Genomic DNA, 10,000 nt, shown 5'->3' with positions numbered 1-10,000 from the left:
AGAAACAGCAGGACATCATGTTGTCTGACAGTGTTTGTATGCCAATCTTTGCAGGAGAGACAGAACCGGAGAGTGAACCGGTGTCAAGAGTCTTGTGTGGACATCAAAACGGCCGAGGTACCGCGAAACCACCGTTCCTGATGAACCCCGGTTAGTTGGAACGAGGGCAGCTCGTTATGGATAAAAAGGTGGACCAGAGTCCTCAGAAATGTTCCGCGGCTGTGGTGAGAGGAGAACAGCTCAAAGAGGCAGATGTCGGTTACTTTGTTGATAGTGATGTGTTCATGAGTGAGGAAGGTGTAGACTGGAATAATGCGCTGATTAGCTCACAATCTGGGATGAAAACTCAAGCTGATCGTTCTGCTGATTATCGCCACTTTGTAGTGGGTGATAACGTTTTGGCTCTTCTGCCCATTGTTGGTTCTGCTATCACTGCATGTTTTTCCGGCCTTGTCCTGTGTGTAACCAGGCTCTCTCTCTCCAGAGGAGGTCTGAACCTGGTCCCCGCGGCTCCTGTTCTGAGAAGGGCTGATAGTCCTCATGTAGCTCAGAGGAGAGCCGGTCCGAGCCTCTACTCCAGACTGACCCCGTTGTCAGAAAGGAGCTGTCCTCTAGGCTGACCTTCAGTCAGTGACCTTCCAGTCAGTGACCTTCAGTCAGTGACCTTCAGTCAGTGACCTTCAGTCAGTGACCTTCAGTCAGCCTACAGCAGAGGTTCCGGCCGGATCTGCTCCGGACAACCTAGCTTTTCAGCAATCTCCTAGGTAGGAAAGGACTATGACGTCAGTCATGACATCACAGACGATGATCGATCAACCAATCAGTGGGCTAAATGTGGTAGTTTATTCAACGTCAGCATAAACATTATTTAATAATATTATGAATAGCTCTGAACCAGAATCAGGGTTTATTAAATGACCGTATTCCTATGATGAAATATAGTCATTTAAATGCTGTTGAAACAACAGTTATACTGTATATAATGTATATGTTCTTAATATGCCCTTGTACAAAGTATTTCCTTTTATAATTGTAATGTAAATGTAATATAACTTATTATTTTAACGGAGCTTCCCAGCAAAAAGTATTTCACACGTTTGTACCTGTATAACCGGCGTGACAATAAACATCTTGAATCTTGAATCTTGAATATAGTCATTTAAATGCTGTTGAAACAACAGTTATACTGGATGTAACCTGGACATTTCATAAAAACTTGTTGTGTGGAATCAGGTTGGAGCGTCATAGCCCTTTAACATTTGACGTAGTAATGTGCAGAAATTGTCAGGAAATAACAGTAAAGTAAGATGAGCAAAATCAATATAATGACAAGTTGTAGTATTAGAATTACCTGTAATTACTATTGGGTAATTATAGAGTCAAATCAAAACATAAACTCTTTATGACTTTATGACAGCTGCTAAATCAGGCCATGTGGCAGACGGTGACGTCACACATGACATAGAACATAACTGGTAGGACTGCTGACATCTTCTGTGACGTCGTACATGACATCACAGAACATAAGAATCCCCACAAGAATTGTGACGTCACCTCACAGATAGTCTGCACTCAATTACGGTCAAATCAAATAGAATAATCCAATAATCCGACCATGCTCACTTTGATTAGTGCCTGATGATCAAATGTTGCTGCCAGCAGCAGGTGGAGTTAAGGGAAGCTTCAATAGCCTAATGCCAAGCTAGAGGGAAATGTTGATTTACCAGAAGATAAAGGAAGAAATCAATAATATGTTTTCAGTTATACTCAATTTATGTTGACTTACACTGTAGCCTATTCAAGGTGACATTTGATGTGACTGCATCATTAGAGCTAAATAAATGCAGTATTGCCTTTGGTATTGGGCTAATATCATATTTGTTTAAAATTTGATTTGTATAAATAGCTACATAAAAACCTTTTTATTAAACAAATATAGCCTACATTTATGTACAAAATGTGGAAATGTATGTTGTATGTAGCCTAATGTAATGCATACAAAATACATTTGACATAGATATATATAGATATATTGGATGAAATGTCAGGTTACATCCAGTATAACTGTTGTTTCAACAGCATTTAAATGACGATATTTCATCATTGGAATACGGTCATTTAATAACCCTGATTCTGGGTCAGAGCTATTCATGATATCATTAAATAATGTTGATGATGACGTTGAATAAACTATCGCATTTAACCCATTGATTGGTTGATCGGAGATCATCGTCTTTGATGTCATGACGTCATGACTGACGTCAAAGTCCTCGCTCGAAAAGTTTACTTATAGGACCCGCTCTGCGATCAGGTTCAAATTTCCTACCTAGGAGATTGCTGAAAAGCTTTTTAAGCTTTTTCTAAAGGGGGAACCCGTGTAAGGGATTGGCTGAAAAGCTAGGTTGTTCGGAGCAGATCCGGCCGGAACCTCTCCTCTAGGCTGACTGAAGGTCACTGAAGGTCAGCCTAGAGGACAGCTCCTTTCTGACAATGCGTCAGTCTGGAGTAGAGGCTCGGACCGGCTCTCCTCTGAGCTACATGAGGACTATCAGCCCTTCTCACCAGGTTCAGACCTCCTCTGGAGAGAGAGAGCCTGGTTAGTCTCAGGACTGGTCGGCCAGATTGGCTGAGAGAATGATGAAGTAACAGTTCTGGTCAACGACCAATGATCATGACTCATTGTTGCTCTTTCAAAATGAAAAGCGGAGAACAGTTTTCTGTTTACGTTTTCTTTCTTAACTTACCCTGTAAAGTCCAAATGCGTTGTCCTTTCCCTCAAACCAACATTCGCGCACTCACAAGCCGATCCGGTTACCTGCGGTACTACAGCAGGTAAACAGAGGAGCAGAGCGCGCCGTGCTGCGGGCGCTCCAAACCAACTTTACGCACACGCGCACCAAATTTTCTGAAACACACAAACAGGCCACGATCAAACTTCTGCTGCAGACAGCTTTTACCGTTTAACTGACCCAAATGGTCCAAACAAATCACAAAGAGCTCGACTAATTATCAAAATGCCCAAAAGCACAAAAATACACATTACCAGATCTTATCTACACGTCGCGGCAGGAAACAGCTGGACGAGCCCTCAATCTGTCATAGCCCGGCTCCTAGGACATGACAAATACGGGAAAGGACGCAGTGAATGATTGTAAATTAAAGATATTTATTATAAATAAATTAAGGATATACAGAAGTAACTACCAATGTGGAGTGTGTCAGTCAGTAACATCAGTAATGTAGATGTGGATGTGTGAGGATGATGAAGTGTGATGTGTTGTGAGTGAAAACTAAAGAAAAGACAAACAAAGGCAGCAGGTTCTGGCAGGGATGAGTCCAGGTGAAGGAGAGAGAAAGAGAAAGAGAAAGAGAGAGAGCATCGCTTGATTGGGGCTTTTCTGCTCAGGGCGCGCCAGCATCAGGTGCTGCTCTGCATCAGGTGCTGCTCTGCATCAGGTGGTGCTCTGCATCAGGTGCTGCTCTGCATCAGGTGGTGCTCTGCATCAGGCATCTTCTCCATCATTACATAGTGCTGTTGTTGAGCATGTGCTATTGTTTATGTTCATTTAAGTTACGTTATGTTGTGCTTCAAATTTTCGCCTCTCTTTCCTCCATCAACCATGAAAGAAAGAACCTCTGCTGCTGCTTTGTACATGTTGTAGAAGTCACAGATATGTCAGAAAACTGGGATGTCATGAACCTGTATGAGCTGCATCACATACAGTGCCATTGCACTGACTGTATATAGCAAGCCACCGGTCGCTACTGTCGCTACTATTAATATTACTATTTAAAAAACATCACACAACTATCGCATTTAGCTCATTAATTGATTGATTGATTGATTGATCGGAGACGTCGATATTGTCACTTTCGAAAAGAGTTTCTTTCTTTCTCAAATGAAATAAGATGACATATAGAATATATCTGAATAGTCTACTATGTGTCTCAGCTTCATAACTGTCACCAGAGGTGGAATGTAACTAAGTACATTTACTCAAGTACTAATCAATTCTGAGATGTCAGCAGTTCTCACTTTATGCATCATGTAAGCAGCCAGATTACACAGTATTTAGGCTCCAATAGAGGCAGTATTGAGCACAGCACGGAAATGTAACCTGATGCAGCAACTTTATCAATTCATAATAAAAGACATGTTTGTACCTCAACTTGTAACCCACAGATATAATCGTCCCCTACAAAATACACACACTGCATGTTGTGTCTCCTGACACAGACGCTCAAATATTCCCTGGAAAGCGTATTTGGGATGCTGTATAATAAATGTGGGTTGCTTTTCTATTCATATTTGCGGTGCTGTATACTGATATTTAGTCGAGTTTATATTTTGGGCTTGGGAAGAATGTGACCCACACAGAATGGAATCACATTGAAGTTTAAGTATTTATTGTGTTTTGATGTAAGACGAAGTGTATTTTTGGGATTCCTATTGTGTTAGTCCACTGTGGATCAGTGTTGGATCCTGTCCTGGCCAGCAGGAGGCAGTAGAGGAGCGTTTGTAACTCAGGGAGTGTCTTTACTCAGGGACTGCTGGCTGAGAGACCTGTCTAACAATAGCATGATGCTTCTGTCTCACCATTTCTCCTGTCTAACAGGACATTTATGTCTGGCTGCTTGTCCTGCAACACCAATGAGCTTATTTACCCTGAGTGTGGCCTGTCCTGTGAGATTTTCTGTTGTTGAAGTTTGTGTTTCTGTAAATTCTATCTTTTACCCTCTCTCTTCACAGCGTTTCTAATTAGGAAATACATACTACAAATAAGAAATACATAGTTATTGCTGCTGTAAAAACACTCAATTTCTGTGCACAAGAGTACCTTTCATAGCATTTGTGTTGCATATAGCAATCAGAAGACAATGCACTGAATGATTCATATGAAAACATAATGGATTATTACTTAAAGCTACTGCATTCAAGTAAATATCTGAGCAAGTGTGTGTTGGATATATTTATACGCATATCTTGGCAATATATCCTACTTCAAATGTATTTTGTATGCATTTCATTAGGCTACATACAACATACATTTCAACAGTGTGTACATAAATGTAGGCTATATTTGTTTAGTAAAAAGGTTTTTATGTAGCTATTTATATAAGTCAAATTGTAAAGAAATATGATATTGCATTTATGCTACAATGAAACCAACTGAAAATATGATATCTGTTGGCCTACAGATTGAATTGGATAATGAGAAAGAATACCAAAGGCAATACTGCATTTATTTAGCTCTAATGATGCAGTCACATCAAATGTCACCTTGAATAGGCTACAGTGTAAGTCAACATAAATTGAGAATAACTGAAAAATTATTAATGATTTCTTCCTTTATCTTCTGGTAAATCAACATTTCCCTCTAGCTTGGCATTAGGCTATTGAAGCTTCCCTTAACTCCACCTGCTGCTGGCAGCAACATTTGATCATCAGGCTACTAATCAAAGTGAGCATGGTTGGATTATTGGATTATTCTATTTGATTTGACTGTAATTAAGTGCAGACTATCTGTGAGGTGACGTCACAATTCTTGTGGGAATTCTTATGTGCATTGATGTCATGTACGACGTCACAGAAGATGTCAGCAGTCCTACCAGTTATGTTCTGTGTCACGTGTGACGTCACCGGCCTCCCTATATTAGATTAGTATTAGCATTAGTAATAACAGCATACATGATATCTCTGCTTTTTGCCAGCACACTTTGCCAAATGTGTAACGTTATTTTAAAAAGTGTTATATAGGTAAAGCTTGACTCATGCAGAATTGTATCAATACTATACTTGAATGTTTTCTGCATATTTGTGGATCACCTTACACCCGTTTTTGATTATTTGATTATATTGTTATCCAAAGCATCCGTCTGCCACATGGCCTGATTTAGCAGCTGTCATAAAGTCATAAAGAGTTTATGTTTTGATTTGACTCTATAATTACCCAATAGTAATTACAGGTAATTCTAATACTACAACTTGTCATTATATTGATTTTGCTCATCTTACTTTACTGTTATTTCCTGACAATTTCTGCACATTACTGCGTAAAATTTTAAAAGGCTATGACGCTCCAACCTGATTCCACACAACAAGTTTTTATGAAATGTCCAGGTTACATCCAGTATAACTGTTGTTTCAACAGCATTTAAATGACTATATTCAAGATTCAAGATTCAAGATGTTTATTGTCACGCCGGTTATACAGGTACAAACGTGTGAAATACTTTTTGCTGGAACCTCCATTAAAATAATAAGTTATATTACATTTACATTACAGTTACATTCACATTACAATTATAAAAGGAAATACTTTGTACAAGGGCATATTAAGAACATATACAAGCATATTAAGAACATATACATTAAGAACATATACATTAAGAACATATACATTATATACAGTATAACTGTTGTTTCAACAGCATTTAAATGACTATATTTCATCACTGTAATACGGTCATTTATTAACCCTGATCTGGGTCAGAGCTATTCATGATATCATTAAATTATGTTTACTGCTGACGTTGAATAAACTATCACATTTAGCCCACTGATTGGTTGATCGGAGATCATCGTCATCACTACACAGACGTCATGACTGACGTCATGACAACAGAGACGTCATGACTGACGTCACGACAACAGAGACGTCATGACTGACATCACGACAACAGAGACGTCATGACTGACGTCACAGTCCTCGCTCGAAAAGTTTACTTATAGGACCCGCGCTGCGATCAGGTTCAGATCATCTTGGTTAATATTGCTGGAAAGCTGGGTTGTTCGGTGCCGGTCGGGGTTCTCTATGAGGCCTCTCCGGATCAACATTGAGCAATCGAGGACTATCAGCTGTTAACTGAAGAAGACGGAAGACTGAAGACTGAAGACTGAAGACTGAAGACGGAACGTGGTGGGTGGTGGGGGGTAAGTGAGTGACTGAGTGAGTGACTGACTGGGTGACTGAGTGACTGACTGGGTGAGTGAGTGACTGAGTGACTGAGTGAGTGACTGAGTGAGTGAGTGAGTGAGTGACTGACTGGGTGACTGACTGAGTGAGTGAGTGAGTGAGTGACTGAGTGACTGACTGGGTGACTGACTGAGTGACTGAGTGACTGACTGACTGACTGGGTGACTGACTGACTGACTGAGTGACTGAGTGACTGACTGACTGACTGACTGGGTGACTGACTGAGTGACTGGGTGACTGACTGAGTGAGTGAGTGAGTGAGTGACTGAGTGACTGACTGGGTGACTGACTGAGTGACTGGGTGACTGACTGAGTGAGTGAGTGAGTGAGTGAGTGACTGAGTGACTGACTGGGTGACTGACTGAGTGACTGAGTGACTGACTGAGTGACTGAGTGACTGACTGAGTGACTGACTGACTGACTGGGTGACTGACTGACTGACTGACTGAGTGACTGGGTGACTGACTGGGTGACTGACTGAGTGAGTGACTGAGTGAGTGAGTGACTGAGTGACTGACTGGGTGACTGAGTGACTGACTGGGTGAGTGAGTGACTGAGTGACTGACTGAGTGACTGAGTGACTGACTGGGTGACTGAGTGACTGACTGGGTGACTGAGTGACTGACTGAGTGAGTGAGTGACTGGGTGACTGACTGGGTGACTGAGTGACTGACTGGGTGACTGAGTGACTGACTGAGTGAGTGAGTGAGCGAGTGAGTGAGTGAGTGAGTGACTGACTGACTGAGTGAGTGACTGACTGAGTGACTGAGTGACTGACTGAGCGAGTGAGTGAGTGAGTGAGTGACTGAGTGAGTGAGTGAGTGAGTGAGTGACTGAGTGAGTGACTGAGTGAGTGACTGAGTGAGTGAGTGAGTGACTGACTGAGTGACTGACTGACTGACTGAGTGACTGACTGACTGACTGACTGGGTGACTGACTGGGTGACTGAGTGACTGACTGGGTGACTGAGTGACTGACTGACTGGGTGACTGACTGGGTGACTGAGTGACTGACTGGGTGACTGAGTGACTGACTGGGTGACTGACTGAGTGACTGACTGGGTGACTGACTGGGTGACTGAGTGACTGACTGGGTGACTGAGTGACTGACTGGGTGACTGACTGGGTGACTGAGTGACTGACTGGGTGACTGAGTGACTGACTGAGTGAGTGAGTGACTGACTGGGTGACTGAGTGACTGACTGGGTGACTGACTGGGTGACTGAGTGACTGACTGGGTGACTGAGTGACTGACTGGGTGACTGACTGAGTGACTGACTGGGTGACTGACTGGGTGACTGACTGGGTGACTGAGTGACTGACTGGGAGACTGAGTGACTGAGTGAGTGAGTGACTGACTGACTGACTGACTGACTGACTGAGTGACTGACTGGGTGACTGACTGGGTGACTGACTGGGTGACTGAGTGACTGACTGAGTGAGTGAGTGACTGACTGGGTGACTGAGTGACTGACTGGGTGACTGACTGGGTGACTGAGTGACTGACTGGGTGACTGAGTGACTGACTGGGTGACTGACTGAGTGACTGACTGGGTGACTGACTGAGTGACTGACTGGGTGACTGAGTGACTGACTGACTGAGTGACTGACTGGGTGACTGACTGGGTGACTGACTGGGTGACTGAGTGACTGACTGAGTGAGTGAGTGACTGACTGGGTGACTGAGTGACTGACTGGGTGACTGACTGGGTGACTGAGTGACTGACTGGGTGACTGACTGAGTGACTGACTGGGTGACTGACTGGGTGACTGAGTGACTGACTGAGTGAGTGAGTGACTGACTGGGTGACTGAGTGACTGACTGGGTGACTGACTGGGTGACTGAGTGACTGACTGGGTGACTGAGTGACTGACTGGGTGACTGACTGAGTGACTGACTGGGTGACTGACTGGGTGACTGACTGGGTGACTGAGTGACTGACTGACTGAGTGACTGACTGGGTGACTGACTGGGTGACTGACTGGGTGACTGAGTGACTGACTGGGTGACTGAGTGACTGACTGAGTGAGTGAGTGACTGACTGGGTGACTGAGTGACTGACTGGGTGACTGACTGGGTGACTGAGTGACTGACTGGGTGACTGAGTGACTGACTGGGTGACTGACTGAGTGACTGACTGGGTGACTGACTGGGTGACTGACTGGGTGACTGAGTGACTGACTGGGTGACTGACTGGGTGACTGACGTGACTGACTGGGTGACTGAGTGACTGACTGGGTGACTGAGTGACTGAGTGACTGACTGGGTGACTGAGTGACTGACTGAGTGACTGAGTGAGTGAGTGAGTGACTGACTGGGTGACTGAGTGACTGACTGGGTGACTGAGTGACTGACTGAGTGAGTGAGTGACTGACTGGGTGACTGAGTGACTGACTGGGTGACTGAGTGACTGACTGAGTGAGTGACTGACTGACTGAGTGACTGAGTGACTGACTGGGTGACTGAGTGACTGACTGAGTGAGTGAGTGACTGAGTGACTGACTGAGTGACTGAGTGACTGACTGGGTGACTGAGTGACTGACTGAGTGACTGAATGAGTGAGTGAGTGACTGACTGACTGGGTGACTGAGTGACTGACTGAGTGAGTGACTGACTGACTGCGTGACTGAGTGACTGACTGGGTGACTGACTGAGTGACTGAGTGAGTGAGTGACTGAGTGACTGACTGACTGGGTGACTGAGTGACTGACTGGGTGAGTGAGTGACTGAGTGACTGAGTGACTGACTGGGTGACTGAGTGACTGACTGGGTGACTGAGTGACTGACTGAGTGAGTGACTGACTGACTGAGTGAGTGAGTGACTGACTGGGTGACTGAGTGACTGACTGGGTGACTGAGTGACTGACTGGGTGACTGAGTGACTGACTGAGTGAGTGAGTGACTGACTGGGTGACTGAGTGACTGACTGGGTGACTGAGTGACTGACTGAGTGACTGAGTGAGTGACTGACTGACTGAGTGACTGAGTGACTGACTGGGTGACTGAGTGACTGACTGAGTGAG

At 44.0% G+C, this 10,000-nt stretch overlaps 2 long non-coding RNA genes across 2 annotated transcripts in view; one reads left to right on the top strand and one right to left on the bottom strand.

Annotated features, from left to right (window-relative positions):
• Window positions 1-3,058, bottom strand: part of LOC119502029 — a 13,749-nt gene extending 10,691 nt beyond the window's left edge. The window contains exons 1-2 of the long non-coding RNA XR_005209998.1: window positions 3,044-3,058; window positions 2,574-2,905 (exon numbers count right to left, since the gene is read on the bottom strand). This is a non-coding gene — a long non-coding RNA (uncharacterized LOC119502029). The remainder of the gene's footprint in view (window positions 1-2,573; window positions 2,906-3,043) is intronic.
• A 3,629-nt stretch (window positions 3,059-6,687) lies between these two features.
• Window positions 6,688-7,194, top strand: LOC119502030. The gene is made up of 2 exons (XR_005209999.1): window positions 6,688-6,934; window positions 7,120-7,194. It is a non-coding gene; the product is annotated as an uncharacterized LOC119502030 (long non-coding RNA).
• Window positions 7,195-10,000: the final 2,806 nt, after the last annotated feature.

This window comes from Sebastes umbrosus, chromosome 14, assembly GCF_015220745.1.
Source record: "Sebastes umbrosus isolate fSebUmb1 chromosome 14, fSebUmb1.pri, whole genome shotgun sequence".
Classification (NCBI taxonomy): domain Eukaryota; kingdom Metazoa; phylum Chordata; class Actinopteri; order Perciformes; family Sebastidae; genus Sebastes; species Sebastes umbrosus.
Note: the sequence above shows the minus strand (reverse complement) of the source record. Positions and strands in the feature narration are given on the sequence as shown.